Below are 14,236 nucleotides of genomic sequence, written 5' to 3'. Positions count from 1 at the left end.
CCGTTCCTCCCTCGGAGAAACACCAGAGAGCGGGACTCCCGCGCACAGTTCTGCACAGACACGGAGGAAAACAAGAGAGAGGATCCCTACGTTAAGCGCGGCGGACGGGCGCTTGTGGAGAAAAGTGAAAAAGCTTACAGCACCTGGTATTCCCAGGCGGTCTCCCGTCCAAGTACTAACCAGGCCCGACCCTGCTTGGCTTCCGAGATCAGACGAGATCGGGCGTGTTCAGGGTGGTATGGCCGTAAGCTGTCCAAGGTACCACGCATGGGCCTCTTAGGGGTGGCGCTCGTCAGACGCGCCTCCAAGGCCCAGGCGGCAGCTGCGCCGGGAGCGTTCCCATCCGTTCCTCCCTCGGAGAAACACCAGAGAGCGGGACTCCAGCGCACAGTTCTGCACAGACACGGAGGAAAACAAGAGAGAGGATCCCTACGTTAAGCGCGGCGGACGGGCGCTTGTGGAGAAAAGTGAAAAAGCTTACAGCACCTGGTATTCCCAGGCGGTCTCCCGTCCAAGTACTAACCAGGCCCGACCCTGCTTGGCTTCCGAGATCAGACGAGATCGGGCGTGTTCAGGGTGGTATGGCCGTAAGCTGTCCAAGGTACCACGCATGGGCCTCTTAGGGGTGGCGCTCGTCAGACGCGCCTCCAAGGCCCAGGCGGCAGCTGCGCCGGGAGCGTTCCCATCCGTTCCTCCCTCGGAGAAACACCAGAGAGCGGGACTCCCGCGCACAGTTCTGCACAGACACGGAGGAAAACAAGAGAGAGGATCCCTACGTTAAGCGCGGCGGACGGGCGCTTGTGGAGAAAAGTGAAAAAGCTTACAGCACCTGGTATTCCCAGGCGGTCTCCCGTCCAAGTACTAACCAGGCCCGACCCTGCTTGGCTTCCGAGATCAGACGAGATCGGGCGTGTTCAGGGTGGTATGGCCGTAAGCTGTCCAAGGTACCACGCATGGGCCTTTTAGGGGTGGCGCTCGTCAGACGCGCCTCCAAGGCCCAGGCGGCAGCGTTCCCATCCGTTCCTCCCTCGGAGAAACACCAGAGAGCGGGACTCCCGCGCACAGTTCTGCACAGACACGGAGGAAAACAAGAGAGAGGATCCCTACGTTAAGCGCGGCGGACGGGCGCTTGTGGAGAAAAGTGAAAAAGCTTACAGCACCTGGTATTCCCAGGCGGTCTCCCGTCCAAGTACTAACCAGGCCCGACCCTGCTTGGCTTCCGAGATCAGACGAGATCGGGCGTGTTCAGGGTGGTATGGCCGTAAGCTGTCCAAGGTACCACGCATGGGCCTCTTAGGGGTGGCGCTCGTCAGACGCGCCTCCAAGGCCCAGGCGGCAGCTGCGCCGGGAGCGTTCCCATCCGTTCCTCCCTCGGAGAAACACCAGAGAGCGGGACTCCCGCGCACAGTTCTGCACAGACACGGAGGAAAACAAGAGAGAGGATCCCTACGTTAAGCGCGGCGGACGGGCGCTTGTGGAGAAAAGTGAAAAAGCTTACAGCACCTGGTATTCCCAGGCGGTCTCCCGTCCAAGTACTAACCAGGCCCGACCCTGCTTGGCTTCCGAGATCAGACGAGATCGGGCGTGTTCAGGGTGGTATGGCCGTAAGCTGTCCAAGGTACCACGCATGGGCCTCTTAGGGGTGGCGCTCGTCAGACGCGCCTCCAAGGCCCAGGCGGCAGCGTTCCCATCCGTTCCTCCCTCGGAGAAACACCAGAGAGCGGGACTCCCGCGCACAGTTCTGCACAGACACGGAGGAAAACAAGAGAGAGGATCCCTACGTTAGGCGCGGCGGACGGGCGCTTGTGGAGAAAAGTGAAAAAGCTTACAGCACCTGGTATTCCCAGGCGGTCTCCCGTCCAAGTACTAACCAGGCCCGACCCTGCTTGGCTTCCGAGATCAGACGAGATCGGGCGTGTTCAGGGTGGTATGGCCGTAAGCTGTCCAAGGTACCACGCATGGGCCTCTTAGGGGTGGCGCTCGTCAGACGCGCCTCCAAGGCCCAGGCGGCAGCTGCGCCGGGAGCGTTCCCATCCGTTCCTCCCTCGGAGAAACACCAGAGAGCGGGATTCCCGCGCACAGTTCTGCACAGACACGGAGGAAAACAAGAGAGAGGATCCCTACGTTAAACGCGGCGGACGGGCGCTTGTGGAGAAAAGTGAAAAAGCTTACAGCACCTGGTATTCCCAGGCGGTCTCCCGTCCAAGTACTAACCAGGCCCGACCCTGCTTGGCTTCCGAGATCAGACGAGATCGGGCGTGTTCAGGGTGGTATGGCCGTAAGCTGTCCAAGGTACCACGCATGGGCCTCTTAGGGGTGGTGCTCGTCAGACGCGCCTCCAAGGCCCAGGCGGCAGCGTTCCCATCCGTTCCTCCCTCGGAGAAACACCAGAGAGCGGGACTCCCGCGCACAGTTCTGCACAGACACGGAGGAAAACAAGAGAGAGGATCCCTACGTTAGGCGCGGCGGACGGGCGCTTGTGGAGAAAAGTGAAAAAGCTTACAGCACCTGGTATTCCCAGGCGGTCTCCCGTCCAAGTACTAACCAGGCCCGACCCTGCTTGGCTTCCGAGATCAGACGAGATCGGGCGTGTTCAGGGTGGTATGGCCGTAAGCTGTCCAAGGTACCACGCATGGGCCTCTTAGGGGTGGCGCTCGTCAGACGCGCCTCCAAGGCCCAGGCGGCAGCTGCGCCGGGAGCGTTCCCATCCGTTCCTCCCTCGGAGAAACACCAGAGAGCGGGACTCCCGCGCACAGTTCTGCACAGACACGGAGGAAAACAAGAGAGAGGATCCCTACGTTAAGCGCGGCGGACGGGCGCTTGTGGAGAAAAGTGAAAAAGCTTACAGCACCTGGTATTCCCAGGCGGTCTCCCGTCCAAGTACTAACCAGGCCCGACCCTGCTTGGCTTCCGAGATCAGACGAGATCGGGCGTGTTCAGGGTGGTATGGCCGTAAGCTGTCCAAGGTACCACGCATGGGCCTCTTAGGGGTGGCGCTCGTCAGACGCGCCTCCAAGGCCCAGGCGGCAGCGTTCCCATCCGTTCCTCCCTCGGAGAAACACCAGAGAGCGGGACTCCCGCGCACAGTTCTGCACAGACACGGAGGAAAACAAGAGAGAGGATCCCTACGTTAAGCGCGGCGGACGGGCGCTTGTGGAGAAAAGTGAAAAAGCTTACAGCACCTGGTATTCCCAGGCGGTCTCCCGTCCAAGTACTAACCAGGCCCGACCCTGCTTGGCTTCCGAGATCAGACGAGATCGGGCGTGTTCAGGGTGGTATGGCCGTAAGCTGTCCAAGGTACCACGCATGGGCCTCTTAGGGGTGGCGCTCGTCAGACGCGCCTCCAAGGCCCAGGCGGCAGCTGCGCCGGGAGCGTTCCCATCCGTTCCTCCCTCGGAGAAACACCAGAGAGCGGGACTCCCGCGCACAGTTCTGCACAGACACGGAGGAAAACAAGAGAGAGGATCCCTACGTTAAGCGCGGCGGACGGGCGCTTGTGGAGAAAAGTGAAAAAGCTTACAGCACCTGGTATTCCCAGGCGGTCTCCCGTCCAAGTACTAACCAGGCCCGACCCTGCTTGGCTTCCGAGATCAGACGAGATCGGGCGTGTTCAGGGTGGTATGGCCGTAAGCTGTCCAAGGTACCACGCATGGGCCTCTTAGGGGTGGCGCTCGTCAGACGCGCCTCCAAGGCCCAGGCGGCAGCGTTCCCATCCGTTCCTCCCTCGGAGAAACACCAGAGAGCGGGACTCCCGCGCACAGTTCTGCACAGACACGGAGGAAAACAAGAGAGAGGATCCCTACGTTAAGCGCGGCGGACGGGCGCTTGTGGAGAAAAGTGAAAAAGCTTACAGCACCTGGTATTCCCAGGCGGTCTCCCGTCCAAGTACTAACCAGGCCCGACCCTGCTTGGCTTCCGAGATCAGACGAGATCGGGCGTGTTCAGGGTGGTATGGCCGTAAGCTGTCCAAGGTACCACGCATGGGCCTCTTAGGGGTGGCGCTCGTCAGACGCGCCTCCAAGGCCCAGGCGGCAGCTGCGCCGGGAGCGTTCCCATCCGTTCCTCCCTCGGAGAAACACCAGAGAGCGGGACTCCCGCGCACAGTTCTGCACAGACACGGAGGAAAACAAGAGAGAGGATCCCTACGTTAAGCGCGGCGGACGGGCGCTTGTGGAGAAAAGTGAAAAAGCTTACAGCACCTGGTATTCCCAGGCGGTCTCCCGTCCAAGTACTAACCAGGCCCGACCCTGCTTGGCTTCCGAGATCAGACGAGATCGGGCGTGTTCAGGGTGGTATGGCCGTAAGCTGTCCAAGGTACCACGCATGGGCCTCTTAGGGGTGGCGCTCGTCAGACGCGCCTCCAAGGCCCAGGCGGCAGCTGCGCCGGGAGCGTTCCCATCCGTTCCTCCCTGGGAGAAACACCAGAGAGCGGGACTCCCGCGCACAGTTCTGCACAGACACGGAGGAATACAAGAGAGAGGATCCCTACGTTAAGCGCGGCGGACGGGCGCTTGTGGAGAAAAGTGAAAAAGCTTACAGCACCTGGTATTCCCAGGCGGTCTCCCGTCCAAGTACTAACCAGGCCCGACCCTGCTTGGCTTCCGAGATCAGACGAGATCGGGCGTGTTCAGGGTGGTATGGCCGTAAGCTGTCCAAGGTACCACGCATGGGCCTCTTAGGGGTGGCGCTCGTCAGACGCGCCTCCAAGGCCCAGGCGGCAGCTGCGCCGGGAGCGTTCCCATCCGTTCCTCCCTCGGAGAAACACCAGAGAGCGGGACTCCCGCGCACAGTTCTGCACAGACACGGAGGAAAACAAGAGAGAGGATCCCTACGTTAAGCGCGGCGGACGGGCGCTTGTGGAGAAAAGTGAAAAAGCTTACAGCACCTGGTATTCCCAGGCGGTCTCCCGTCCAAGTACTAACCAGGCCCGACCCTGCTTGGCTTCCGAGATCAGACGAGATCGGGCGTGTTCAGGGTGGTATGGCCGTAAGCTGTCCAAGGTACCACGCATGGGCCTCTTAGGGGTGGCGCTCGTCAGACGCGCCTCCAAGGCCCAGGCGGCAGCGTTCCCATCCGTTCCTCCCTCGGAGAAACACCAGAGAGCGGGACTCCCGCGCACAGTTCTGCACAGACACGGAGGAAAACAAGAGAGAGGATCCCTACGTTAGGCGCGGCGGACGGGCGCTTGTGGAGAAAAGTGAAAAAGCTTACAGCACCTGGTATTCCCAGGCGGTCTCCCGTCCAAGTACTAACCAGGCCCGACCCTGCTTGGCTTCCGAGATCAGACGAGATCGGGCGTGTTCAGGGTGGTATGGCCGTAAGCTGTCCAAGGTACCACGCATGGGCCTCTTAGGGGTGGCGCTCGTCAGACGCGCCTCCAAGGCCCAGGCGGCAGCTGCGCCGGGAGCGTTCCCATCCGTTCCTCCCTCGGAGAAACACCAGAGAGCGGGACTCCCGCGCACAGTTCTGCACAGACACGGAGGAAAACAAGAGAGAGGATCCCTACGTTAAGCGCGGCGGACGGGCGCTTGTGGAGAAAAGTGAAAAAGCTTACAGCACCTGGTATTCCCAGGCGGTCTCCCGTCCAAGTACTAACCAGGCCCGACCCTGCTTGGCTTCCGAGATCAGACGAGATCGGGCGTGTTCAGGGTGGTATGGCCGTAAGCTGTCCAAGGTACCACGCATGGGCCTCTTAGGGGTGGCGCTCGTCAGACGCGCCTCCAAGGCCCAGGCGGCAGCGTTCCCATCCGTTCCTCCCTCGGAGAAACACCAGAGAGCGGGACTCCCGCGCACAGTTCTGCACAGACACGGAGGAAAACAAGAGAGAGGATCCCTACGTTAAGCGCGGCGGACGGGCGCTTGTGGAGAAAAGTGAAAAAGCTTACAGCACCTGGTATTCCCAGGCGGTCTCCCGTCCAAGTACTAACCAGGCCCGACCCTGCTTGGCTTCCGAGATCAGACGAGATCGGGCGTGTTCAGGGTGGTATGGCCGTAAGCTGTCCAAGGCACCACGCATGGGCCTCTTAGGGGTGGCGCTCGTCAGACGCGCCTCCAAGGCCCAGGCGGCAGCTGCGCCGGGAGCGTTCCCATCCGTTCCTCCCTCGGAGAAACACCAGAGAGCGGGACTCCCGCGCACAGTTCTGCACAGACACGGAGGAAAACAAGAGAGAGGATCCCTACGTTAAGCGCGGCGGACGGGCGCTTGTGGAGAAAAGTGAAAAAGCTTACAGCACCTGGTATTCCCAGGCGGTCTCCCGTCCAAGTACTAACCAGGCCCGACCCTGCTTGGCTTCCGAGATCAGACGAGATCGGGCGTGTTCAGGGTGGTATGGCCGTAAGCTGTCCAAGGTACCACGCATGGGCCTCTTAGGGGTGGCGCTCGTCAGACGCGCCTCCAAGGCCCAGGCGGCAGCGTTCCCATCCGTTCCTCCCTCGGAGAAACACCAGAGAGCGGGACTCCCGCGCACAGTTCTGCACAGACACGGAGGAAAACAAGAGAGAGGATCCCTACGTTAAGCGCGGCGGACGGGCGCTTGTGGAGAAAAGTGAAAAAGCTTACAGCACCTGGTATTCCCAGGCGGTCTCCCGTCCAAGTACTAACCAGGCCCGACCCTGCTTGGCTTCCGAGATCAGACGAGATCGGGCGTGTTCAGGGTGGTATGGCCGTAAGCTGTCCAAGGTACCACGCATGGGCCTCTTAGGGGTGGCGCTCGTCAGACGCGCCTCCAAGGCCCAGGCGGCAGCTGCGCCGGGAGCGTTCCCATCCGTTCCTCCCTCGGAGAAACACCAGAGAGCGGGACTCCCGCGCACAGTTCTGCACAGACACGGAGGAAAACAAGAGAGAGGATCCCTACGTTAAGCGCGGCGGACGGGCGCTTGTGGAGAAAAGTGAAAAAGCTTACAGCACCTGGTATTCCCAGGCGGTCTCCCGTCCAAGTACTAACCAGGCCCGACCCTGCTTGGCTTCCGAGATCAGACGAGATCGGGCGTGTTCAGGGTGGTATGGCCGTAAGCTGTCCAAGGTACCACGCATGGGCCTCTTAGGGGTGGCGCTCGTCAGACGCGCCTCCAAGGCCCAGGCGGCAGCTGCGCCGGGAGCGTTCCCATCCGTTCCTCCCTCGGAGAAACACCAGAGAGCGGGACTCCCGCGCACAGTTCTGCACAGACACGGAGGAAAACAAGAGAGAGGATCCCTACGTTAAGCGCGGCGGACGGGCGCTTGTGGAGAAAAGTGAAAAAGCTTACAGCACCTGGTATTCCCAGGCGGTCTCCCGTCCAAGTACTAACCAGGCCCGACCCTGCTTGGCTTCCGAGATCAGACGAGATCGGGCGTGTTCAGGGTGGTATGGCCGTAAGCTGTCCAAGGTACCACGCATGGGCCTCTTAGGGGTGGCGCTCGTCAGACGCGCCTCCAAGGCCCAGGCGGCAGCTGCGCCGGGAGCGTTCCCATCCGTTCCTCCCTCGGAGAAACACCAGAGAGCGGGACTCCCGCGCACAGTTCTGCACAGACACGGAGGAAAACAAGAGAGAGGATCCCTACGTTAAGCGCGGCGGACGGGCACTTGTGGAGAAAAGTGAAAAAGCTTACAGCACCTGGTATTCCCAGGCGGTCTCCCGTCCAAGTACTAACCAGGCCCGACCCTGCTTGGCTTCCGAGATCAGACGAGATCGGGCGTGTTCAGGGTGGTATGGCCGTAAGCTGTCCAAGGTACCACGCATGGGCCTCTTAGGGGTGGCGCTCGTCAGACGCGCCTCCAAGGCCCAGGCGGCAGCTGCGCCGGGAGCGTTCCCATCCGTTCCTCCCTCGGAGAAACACCAGAGAGCGGGACTCCCGCGCACAGTTCGGCACAGACACGGAGGAAAACAAGAGAGAGGATCCCTACGTTAAGCGCGGCGGACGGGCGCTTGTGGAGAAAAGTGAAAAAGCTTACAGCACCTGGTATTCCCAGGCGGTCTCCCGTCCAAGTACTAACCAGGCCCGACCCTGCTTGGCTTCCGAGATCAGACGAGATCGGGCGTGTTCAGGGTGGTATGGCCGTAAGCTGTCCAAGGTACCACGCATGGGCCTCTTAGGGGTGGCGCTCGTCAGACGCGCCTCCAAGGCCCAGGCGGCAGCTGCGCCGGGAGCGTTCCCATCCGTTCCTCCCTGGGAGAAACACCAGAGAGCGGGACTCCCGCGCACAGTTCGGCACAGACACGGAGGAAAACAAGAGAGAGGATCCCTACGTTAAGCGCGGCGGACGGGCGCTTGTGGAGAAAAGTGAAAAAGCTTACAGCACCTGGTATTCCCAGGCGGTCTCCCGTCCAAGTACTAACCAGGCCCGACCCTGCTTGGCTTCCGAGATCAGACGAGATCGGGCGTGTTCAGGGTGGTATGGCCGTAAGCTGTCCAAGGTACCACGCATGGGCCTCTTAGGGGTGGCGCTCGTCAGACGCGCCTCCAAGGCCCAGGCGGCAGCTGCGCCGGGAGCGTTCCCATCCGTTCCTCCCTCGGAGAAACACCAGAGAGCGGGACTCCCGCGCACAGTTCTGCACAGACACGGAGGAAAACAAGAGAGAGGATCCCTACGTTAAGCGCGGCGGACGGGCGCTTGTGGAGAAAAGTGAAAAAGCTTACAGCACCTGGTATTCCCAGGCGGTCTCCCGTCCAAGTACTAACCAGGCCCGACCCTGCTTGGCTTCCGAGATCAGACGAGATCGGGCGTGTTCAGGGTGGTATGGCCGTAAGCTGTCCAAGGTACCACGCATGGGCCTCTTAGGGGTGGCGCTCGTCAGACGCGCCTCCAAGGCCCAGGCGGCAGCTGCGCCGGGAGCGTTCCCATCCGTTCCTCCCTCGGAGAAACACCAGAGAGCGGGACTCCCGCGCACAGTTCTGCACAGACACGGAGGAAAACAAGAGAGAGGATCCCTACGTTAAGCGCGGCGGACGGGCGCTTGTGGAGAAAAGTGAAAAAGCTTACAGCACCTGGTATTCCCAGGCGGTCTCCCGTCCAAGTACTAACCAGGCCCGACCCTGCTTGGCTTCCGAGATCAGACGAGATCGGGCGTGTTCAGGGTGGTATGGCCGTAAGCTGTCCAAGGTACCACGCATGGGCCTCTTAGGGGTGGCGCTCGTCAGACGCGCCTCCAAGGCCCAGGCGGCAGCTGCGCCGGGAGCGTTCCCATCCGTTCCTCCCTGGGAGAAACACCAGAGAGCGGGACTCCCGCGCACAGTTCTGCACAGACACGGAGGAATACAAGAGAGAGGATCCCTACGTTAAGCGCGGCGGACGGGCGCTTGTGGAGAAAAGTGAAAAAGCTTACAGCACCTGGTATTCCCAGGCGGTCTCCCGTCCAAGTACTAACCAGGCCCGACCCTGCTTGGCTTCCGAGATCAGACGAGATCGGGCGTGTTCAGGGTGGTATGGCCGTAAGCTGTCCAAGGTACCACGCATGGGCCTCTTAGGGGTGGCGCTCGTCAGACGCGCCTCCAAGGCCCAGGCGGCAGCTGCGCCGGGAGCGTTCCCATCCGTTCCTCCCTCGGAGAAACACCAGAGAGCGGGACTCCCGCGCACAGTTCTGCACAGACACGGAGGAAAACAAGAGAGAGGATCCCTACGTTAAGCGCGGCGGACGGGCGCTTGTGGAGAAAAGTGAAAAAGCTTACAGCACCTGGTATTCCCAGGCGGTCTCCCGTCCAAGTACTAACCAGGCCCGACCCTGCTTGGCTTCCGAGATCAGACGAGATCGGGCGTGTTCAGGGTGGTATGGCCGTAAGCTGTCCAAGGTACCACGCATGGGCCTCTTAGGGGTGGCGCTCGTCAGACGCGCCTCCAAGGCCCAGGCGGCAGCGTTCCCATCCGTTCCTCCCTCGGAGAAACACCAGAGAGCGGGACTCCCGCGCACAGTTCTGCACAGACACGGAGGAAAACAAGAGAGAGGATCCCTACGTTAGGCGCGGCGGACGGGCGCTTGTGGAGAAAAGTGAAAAAGCTTACAGCACCTGGTATTCCCAGGCGGTCTCCCGTCCAAGTACTAACCAGGCCCGACCCTGCTTGGCTTCCGAGATCAGACGAGATCGGGCGTGTTCAGGGTGGTATGGCCGTAAGCTGTCCAAGGTACCACGCATGGGCCTCTTAGGGGTGGCGCTCGTCAGACGCGCCTCCAAGGCCCAGGCGGCAGCTGCGCCGGGAGCGTTCCCATCCGTTCCTCCCTCGGAGAAACACCAGAGAGCGGGACTCCCGCGCACAGTTCTGCACAGACACGGAGGAAAACAAGAGAGAGGATCCCTACGTTAAGCGCGGCGGACGGGCGCTTGTGGAGAAAAGTGAAAAAGCTTACAGCACCTGGTATTCCCAGGCGGTCTCCCGTCCAAGTACTAACCAGGCCCGACCCTGCTTGGCTTCCGAGATCAGACGAGATCGGGCGTGTTCAGGGTGGTATGGCCGTAAGCTGTCCAAGGTACCACGCATGGGCCTCTTAGGGGTGGCGCTCGTCAGACGCGCCTCCAAGGCCCAGGCGGCAGCGTTCCCATCCGTTCCTCCCTCGGAGAAACACCAGAGAGCGGGACTCCCGCGCACAGTTCTGCACAGACACGGAGGAAAACAAGAGAGAGGATCCCTACGTTAAGCGCGGCGGACGGGCGCTTGTGGAGAAAAGTGAAAAAGCTTACAGCACCTGGTATTCCCAGGCGGTCTCCCGTCCAAGTACTAACCAGGCCCGACCCTGCTTGGCTTCCGAGATCAGACGAGATCGGGCGTGTTCAGGGTGGTATGGCCGTAAGCTGTCCAAGGCACCACGCATGGGCCTCTTAGGGGTGGCGCTCGTCAGACGCGCCTCCAAGGCCCAGGCGGCAGCTGCGCCGGGAGCGTTCCCATCCGTTCCTCCCTCGGAGAAACACCAGAGAGCGGGACTCCCGCGCACAGTTCTGCACAGACACGGAGGAAAACAAGAGAGAGGATCCCTACGTTAAGCGCGGCGGACGGGCGCTTGTGGAGAAAAGTGAAAAAGCTTACAGCACCTGGTATTCCCAGGCGGTCTCCCGTCCAAGTACTAACCAGGCCCGACCCTGCTTGGCTTCCGAGATCAGACGAGATCGGGCGTGTTCAGGGTGGTATGGCCGTAAGCTGTCCAAGGTACCACGCATGGGCCTCTTAGGGGTGGCGCTCGTCAGACGCGCCTCCAAGGCCCAGGCGGCAGCGTTCCCATCCGTTCCTCCCTCGGAGAAACACCAGAGAGCGGGACTCCCGCGCACAGTTCTGCACAGACACGGAGGAAAACAAGAGAGAGGATCCCTACGTTAAGCGCGGCGGACGGGCGCTTGTGGAGAAAAGTGAAAAAGCTTACAGCACCTGGTATTCCCAGGCGGTCTCCCGTCCAAGTACTAACCAGGCCCGACCCTGCTTGGCTTCCGAGATCAGACGAGATCGGGCGTGTTCAGGGTGGTATGGCCGTAAGCTGTCCAAGGTACCACGCATGGGCCTCTTAGGGGTGGCGCTCGTCAGACGCGCCTCCAAGGCCCAGGCGGCAGCTGCGCCGGGAGCGTTCCCATCCGTTCCTCCCTCGGAGAAACACCAGAGAGCGGGACTCCCGCGCACAGTTCTGCACAGACACGGAGGAAAACAAGAGAGAGGATCCCTACGTTAAGCGCGGCGGACGGGCGCTTGTGGAGAAAAGTGAAAAAGCTTACAGCACCTGGTATTCCCAGGCGGTCTCCCGTCCAAGTACTAACCAGGCCCGACCCTGCTTGGCTTCCGAGATCAGACGAGATCGGGCGTGTTCAGGGTGGTATGGCCGTAAGCTGTCCAAGGTACCACGCATGGGCCTCTTAGGGGTGGCGCTCGTCAGACGCGCCTCCAAGGCCCAGGCGGCAGCTGCGCCGGGAGCGTTCCCATCCGTTCCTCCCTCGGAGAAACACCAGAGAGCGGGACTCCCGCGCACAGTTCTGCACAGACACGGAGGAAAACAAGAGAGAGGATCCCTACGTTAAGCGCGGCGGACGGGCGCTTGTGGAGAAAAGTGAAAAAGCTTACAGCACCTGGTATTCCCAGGCGGTCTCCCGTCCAAGTACTAACCAGGCCCGACCCTGCTTGGCTTCCGAGATCAGACGAGATCGGGCGTGTTCAGGGTGGTATGGCCGTAAGCTGTCCAAGGTACCACGCATGGGCCTCTTAGGGGTGGCGCTCGTCAGACGCGCCTCCAAGGCCCAGGCGGCAGCTGCGCCGGGAGCGTTCCCATCCGTTCCTCCCTCGGAGAAACACCAGAGAGCGGGACTCCCGCGCACAGTTCTGCACAGACACGGAGGAAAACAAGAGAGAGGATCCCTACGTTAAGCGCGGCGGACGGGCACTTGTGGAGAAAAGTGAAAAAGCTTACAGCACCTGGTATTCCCAGGCGGTCTCCCGTCCAAGTACTAACCAGGCCCGACCCTGCTTGGCTTCCGAGATCAGACGAGATCGGGCGTGTTCAGGGTGGTATGGCCGTAAGCTGTCCAAGGTACCACGCATGGGCCTCTTAGGGGTGGCGCTCGTCAGACGCGCCTCCAAGGCCCAGGCGGCAGCTGCGCCGGGAGCGTTCCCATCCGTTCCTCCCTCGGAGAAACACCAGAGAGCGGGACTCCCGCGCACAGTTCGGCACAGACACGGAGGAAAACAAGAGAGAGGATCCCTACGTTAAGCGCGGCGGACGGGCGCTTGTGGAGAAAAGTGAAAAAGCTTACAGCACCTGGTATTCCCAGGCGGTCTCCCGTCCAAGTACTAACCAGGCCCGACCCTGCTTGGCTTCCGAGATCAGACGAGATCGGGCGTGTTCAGGGTGGTATGGCCGTAAGCTGTCCAAGGTACCACGCATGGGCCTCTTAGGGGTGGCGCTCGTCAGACGCGCCTCCAAGGCCCAGGCGGCAGCTGCGCCGGGAGCGTTCCCATCCGTTCCTCCCTCGGAGAAACACCAGAGAGCGGGACTCCCGCGCACAGTTCTGCACAGACACGGAGGAAAACAAGAGAGAGGATCCCTACGTTAAGCGCGGCGGACGGGCGCTTGTGGAGAAAAGTGAAAAAGCTTACAGCACCTGGTATTCCCAGGCGGTCTCCCGTCCAAGTACTAACCAGGCCCGACCCTGCTTGGCTTCCGAGATCAGACGAGATCGGGCGTGTTCAGGGTGGTATGGCCGTAAGCTGTCCAAGGTACCACGCATGGGCCTCTTAGGGGTGGCGCTCGTCAGACGCGCCTCCAAGGCCCAGGCGGCAGCTGCGCCGGGAGCGTTCCCATCCGTTCCTCCCTCGGAGAAACACCAGAGAGCGGGACTCCCGCGCACAGTTCTGCACAGACACGGAGGAAAACAAGAGAGAGGATCCCTACGTTAAGCGCGGCGGACGGGCGCTTGTGGAGAAAAGTGAAAAAGCTTACAGCACCTGGTATTCCCAGGCGGTCTCCCGTCCAAGTACTAACCAGGCCCGACCCTGCTTGGCTTCCGAGATCAGACGAGATCGGGCGTGTTCAGGGTGGTATGGCCGTAAGCTGTCCAAGGTACCACGCATGGGCCTCTTAGGGGTGGCGCTCGTCAGACGCGCCTCCAAGGCCCAGGCGGCAGCTGCGCCGGGAGCGTTCCCATCCGTTCCTCCCTCGGAGAAACACCAGAGAGCGGGACTCCCGCGCACAGTTCTGCACAGACACGGAGGAAAACAAGAGAGAGGATCCCTACGTTAAGCGCGGCGGACGGGCGCTTGTGGAGAAAAGTGAAAAAGCTTACAGCACCTGGTATTCCCAGGCGGTCTCCCGTCCAAGTACTAACCAGGCCCGACCCTGCTTGGCTTCCGAGATCAGACGAGATCGGGCGTGTTCAGGGTGGTATGGCCGTAAGCTGTCCAAGGTACCACGCATGGGCCTCTTAGGGGTGGCGCTCGTCAGACGCGCCTCCAAGGCCCAGGCGGCAGCTGCGCCGGGAGCGTTCCCATCCGTTCCTCCCTCGGAGAAACACCAGAGAGCGGGACTCCCGCGCACAGTTCTGCACAGACACGGAGGAAAACAAGAGAGAGGATCCCTACGTTAAGCGCGGCGGACGGGCGCTTGTGGAGAAAAGCGAAAAAGCTTACAGCACCTGGTATTCCCAGGCGGTCTCCCGTCCAAGTACTAACCAGGCCCGACCCTGCTTGGCTTCCGAGATCAGACGAGATCGGGCGTGTTCAGGGTGGTATGGCCGTAAGCTGTCCAAGGTACCACGCATGGGCCTTTTAGGGGTGGCGCTCGTCAGACGCGCCTC

The 14,236-nt window shown here is 61.3% G+C and overlaps 42 non-coding genes across 42 annotated transcripts; all 42 read right to left on the bottom strand.

The window, feature by feature from the left end:
- Positions 1 to 131: 131 nt before the first annotated feature.
- On the bottom strand, positions 132 to 250 carry LOC122977033. The gene has a single exon (XR_006401285.1). It is a non-coding gene; the product is annotated as a 5S ribosomal RNA (ribosomal RNA).
- Positions 251 to 474: 224 nt separating this feature from the next.
- LOC122977032 lies at positions 475 to 593 on the bottom strand. The gene has a single exon (XR_006401284.1). It is a non-coding gene; the product is annotated as a 5S ribosomal RNA (ribosomal RNA).
- A 224-nt stretch (positions 594 to 817) lies between these two features.
- On the bottom strand, positions 818 to 936 carry LOC122977031. The gene has a single exon (XR_006401283.1). It is a non-coding gene; the product is annotated as a 5S ribosomal RNA (ribosomal RNA).
- Positions 937 to 1,148: 212 nt separating this feature from the next.
- Positions 1,149 to 1,267, bottom strand: LOC122977030. The gene has a single exon (XR_006401282.1). It is a non-coding gene; the product is annotated as a 5S ribosomal RNA (ribosomal RNA).
- Positions 1,268 to 1,491: 224 nt separating this feature from the next.
- On the bottom strand, positions 1,492 to 1,610 carry LOC122977029. The gene has a single exon (XR_006401281.1). It is a non-coding gene; the product is annotated as a 5S ribosomal RNA (ribosomal RNA).
- A 212-nt stretch (positions 1,611 to 1,822) lies between these two features.
- On the bottom strand, positions 1,823 to 1,941 carry LOC122977028. The gene has a single exon (XR_006401280.1). It is a non-coding gene; the product is annotated as a 5S ribosomal RNA (ribosomal RNA).
- Positions 1,942 to 2,165: 224 nt separating this feature from the next.
- On the bottom strand, positions 2,166 to 2,284 carry LOC122977027. The gene has a single exon (XR_006401279.1). It is a non-coding gene; the product is annotated as a 5S ribosomal RNA (ribosomal RNA).
- Positions 2,285 to 2,496: 212 nt separating this feature from the next.
- LOC122977025 lies at positions 2,497 to 2,615 on the bottom strand. Its single transcript, XR_006401277.1, has one exon. It is a non-coding gene; the product is annotated as a 5S ribosomal RNA (ribosomal RNA).
- Positions 2,616 to 2,839: 224 nt separating this feature from the next.
- Positions 2,840 to 2,958, bottom strand: LOC122977024. Its single transcript, XR_006401276.1, has one exon. It is a non-coding gene; the product is annotated as a 5S ribosomal RNA (ribosomal RNA).
- A 212-nt stretch (positions 2,959 to 3,170) lies between these two features.
- Positions 3,171 to 3,289, bottom strand: LOC122977023. Its single transcript, XR_006401275.1, has one exon. It is a non-coding gene; the product is annotated as a 5S ribosomal RNA (ribosomal RNA).
- A 224-nt stretch (positions 3,290 to 3,513) lies between these two features.
- LOC122977022 lies at positions 3,514 to 3,632 on the bottom strand. Its single transcript, XR_006401274.1, has one exon. It is a non-coding gene; the product is annotated as a 5S ribosomal RNA (ribosomal RNA).
- Positions 3,633 to 3,844: 212 nt separating this feature from the next.
- LOC122977021 lies at positions 3,845 to 3,963 on the bottom strand. The gene has a single exon (XR_006401273.1). It is a non-coding gene; the product is annotated as a 5S ribosomal RNA (ribosomal RNA).
- A 224-nt stretch (positions 3,964 to 4,187) lies between these two features.
- Positions 4,188 to 4,306, bottom strand: LOC122977020. The gene has a single exon (XR_006401272.1). It is a non-coding gene; the product is annotated as a 5S ribosomal RNA (ribosomal RNA).
- A 224-nt stretch (positions 4,307 to 4,530) lies between these two features.
- LOC122977019 lies at positions 4,531 to 4,649 on the bottom strand. Its single transcript, XR_006401271.1, has one exon. It is a non-coding gene; the product is annotated as a 5S ribosomal RNA (ribosomal RNA).
- Positions 4,650 to 4,873: 224 nt separating this feature from the next.
- LOC122977017 lies at positions 4,874 to 4,992 on the bottom strand. Its single transcript, XR_006401270.1, has one exon. It is a non-coding gene; the product is annotated as a 5S ribosomal RNA (ribosomal RNA).
- A 212-nt stretch (positions 4,993 to 5,204) lies between these two features.
- LOC122977016 lies at positions 5,205 to 5,323 on the bottom strand. The gene has a single exon (XR_006401268.1). It is a non-coding gene; the product is annotated as a 5S ribosomal RNA (ribosomal RNA).
- Positions 5,324 to 5,547: 224 nt separating this feature from the next.
- LOC122977015 lies at positions 5,548 to 5,666 on the bottom strand. Its single transcript, XR_006401267.1, has one exon. It is a non-coding gene; the product is annotated as a 5S ribosomal RNA (ribosomal RNA).
- A 212-nt stretch (positions 5,667 to 5,878) lies between these two features.
- On the bottom strand, positions 5,879 to 5,997 carry LOC122977013. The gene has a single exon (XR_006401265.1). It is a non-coding gene; the product is annotated as a 5S ribosomal RNA (ribosomal RNA).
- Positions 5,998 to 6,221: 224 nt separating this feature from the next.
- On the bottom strand, positions 6,222 to 6,340 carry LOC122977012. The gene has a single exon (XR_006401264.1). It is a non-coding gene; the product is annotated as a 5S ribosomal RNA (ribosomal RNA).
- Positions 6,341 to 6,552: 212 nt separating this feature from the next.
- LOC122977011 lies at positions 6,553 to 6,671 on the bottom strand. The gene has a single exon (XR_006401263.1). It is a non-coding gene; the product is annotated as a 5S ribosomal RNA (ribosomal RNA).
- Positions 6,672 to 6,895: 224 nt separating this feature from the next.
- LOC122977010 lies at positions 6,896 to 7,014 on the bottom strand. The gene has a single exon (XR_006401262.1). It is a non-coding gene; the product is annotated as a 5S ribosomal RNA (ribosomal RNA).
- Positions 7,015 to 7,238: 224 nt separating this feature from the next.
- Positions 7,239 to 7,357, bottom strand: LOC122977009. The gene has a single exon (XR_006401261.1). It is a non-coding gene; the product is annotated as a 5S ribosomal RNA (ribosomal RNA).
- A 224-nt stretch (positions 7,358 to 7,581) lies between these two features.
- LOC122977008 lies at positions 7,582 to 7,700 on the bottom strand. The gene has a single exon (XR_006401260.1). It is a non-coding gene; the product is annotated as a 5S ribosomal RNA (ribosomal RNA).
- A 224-nt stretch (positions 7,701 to 7,924) lies between these two features.
- On the bottom strand, positions 7,925 to 8,043 carry LOC122977007. Its single transcript, XR_006401259.1, has one exon. It is a non-coding gene; the product is annotated as a 5S ribosomal RNA (ribosomal RNA).
- A 224-nt stretch (positions 8,044 to 8,267) lies between these two features.
- Positions 8,268 to 8,386, bottom strand: LOC122977006. Its single transcript, XR_006401258.1, has one exon. It is a non-coding gene; the product is annotated as a 5S ribosomal RNA (ribosomal RNA).
- A 224-nt stretch (positions 8,387 to 8,610) lies between these two features.
- On the bottom strand, positions 8,611 to 8,729 carry LOC122977005. Its single transcript, XR_006401257.1, has one exon. It is a non-coding gene; the product is annotated as a 5S ribosomal RNA (ribosomal RNA).
- Positions 8,730 to 8,953: 224 nt separating this feature from the next.
- LOC122977004 lies at positions 8,954 to 9,072 on the bottom strand. The gene has a single exon (XR_006401256.1). It is a non-coding gene; the product is annotated as a 5S ribosomal RNA (ribosomal RNA).
- Positions 9,073 to 9,296: 224 nt separating this feature from the next.
- On the bottom strand, positions 9,297 to 9,415 carry LOC122977001. The gene has a single exon (XR_006401254.1). It is a non-coding gene; the product is annotated as a 5S ribosomal RNA (ribosomal RNA).
- Positions 9,416 to 9,639: 224 nt separating this feature from the next.
- LOC122977000 lies at positions 9,640 to 9,758 on the bottom strand. Its single transcript, XR_006401253.1, has one exon. It is a non-coding gene; the product is annotated as a 5S ribosomal RNA (ribosomal RNA).
- A 212-nt stretch (positions 9,759 to 9,970) lies between these two features.
- LOC122976999 lies at positions 9,971 to 10,089 on the bottom strand. Its single transcript, XR_006401252.1, has one exon. It is a non-coding gene; the product is annotated as a 5S ribosomal RNA (ribosomal RNA).
- A 224-nt stretch (positions 10,090 to 10,313) lies between these two features.
- Positions 10,314 to 10,432, bottom strand: LOC122976998. The gene has a single exon (XR_006401251.1). It is a non-coding gene; the product is annotated as a 5S ribosomal RNA (ribosomal RNA).
- A 212-nt stretch (positions 10,433 to 10,644) lies between these two features.
- Positions 10,645 to 10,763, bottom strand: LOC122976997. The gene has a single exon (XR_006401250.1). It is a non-coding gene; the product is annotated as a 5S ribosomal RNA (ribosomal RNA).
- Positions 10,764 to 10,987: 224 nt separating this feature from the next.
- LOC122976996 lies at positions 10,988 to 11,106 on the bottom strand. Its single transcript, XR_006401249.1, has one exon. It is a non-coding gene; the product is annotated as a 5S ribosomal RNA (ribosomal RNA).
- A 212-nt stretch (positions 11,107 to 11,318) lies between these two features.
- LOC122976995 lies at positions 11,319 to 11,437 on the bottom strand. The gene has a single exon (XR_006401248.1). It is a non-coding gene; the product is annotated as a 5S ribosomal RNA (ribosomal RNA).
- Positions 11,438 to 11,661: 224 nt separating this feature from the next.
- Positions 11,662 to 11,780, bottom strand: LOC122976994. The gene has a single exon (XR_006401247.1). It is a non-coding gene; the product is annotated as a 5S ribosomal RNA (ribosomal RNA).
- Positions 11,781 to 12,004: 224 nt separating this feature from the next.
- Positions 12,005 to 12,123, bottom strand: LOC122976993. The gene has a single exon (XR_006401246.1). It is a non-coding gene; the product is annotated as a 5S ribosomal RNA (ribosomal RNA).
- Positions 12,124 to 12,347: 224 nt separating this feature from the next.
- LOC122976992 lies at positions 12,348 to 12,466 on the bottom strand. Its single transcript, XR_006401245.1, has one exon. It is a non-coding gene; the product is annotated as a 5S ribosomal RNA (ribosomal RNA).
- Positions 12,467 to 12,690: 224 nt separating this feature from the next.
- On the bottom strand, positions 12,691 to 12,809 carry LOC122976990. The gene has a single exon (XR_006401243.1). It is a non-coding gene; the product is annotated as a 5S ribosomal RNA (ribosomal RNA).
- A 224-nt stretch (positions 12,810 to 13,033) lies between these two features.
- LOC122976989 lies at positions 13,034 to 13,152 on the bottom strand. Its single transcript, XR_006401242.1, has one exon. It is a non-coding gene; the product is annotated as a 5S ribosomal RNA (ribosomal RNA).
- Positions 13,153 to 13,376: 224 nt separating this feature from the next.
- On the bottom strand, positions 13,377 to 13,495 carry LOC122976988. The gene has a single exon (XR_006401241.1). It is a non-coding gene; the product is annotated as a 5S ribosomal RNA (ribosomal RNA).
- A 224-nt stretch (positions 13,496 to 13,719) lies between these two features.
- Positions 13,720 to 13,838, bottom strand: LOC122976987. Its single transcript, XR_006401240.1, has one exon. It is a non-coding gene; the product is annotated as a 5S ribosomal RNA (ribosomal RNA).
- Positions 13,839 to 14,062: 224 nt separating this feature from the next.
- LOC122976985 lies at positions 14,063 to 14,181 on the bottom strand. The gene has a single exon (XR_006401239.1). It is a non-coding gene; the product is annotated as a 5S ribosomal RNA (ribosomal RNA).
- Positions 14,182 to 14,236: the final 55 nt, after the last annotated feature.

This window comes from Thunnus albacares, chromosome 24 (genome assembly GCF_914725855.1).
Source record: "Thunnus albacares chromosome 24, fThuAlb1.1, whole genome shotgun sequence".
NCBI classification, from domain to species: Eukaryota; Metazoa; Chordata; class Actinopteri; order Scombriformes; family Scombridae; genus Thunnus; species Thunnus albacares.
This window is presented reverse-complemented; position numbering and strand designations above follow the sequence as displayed.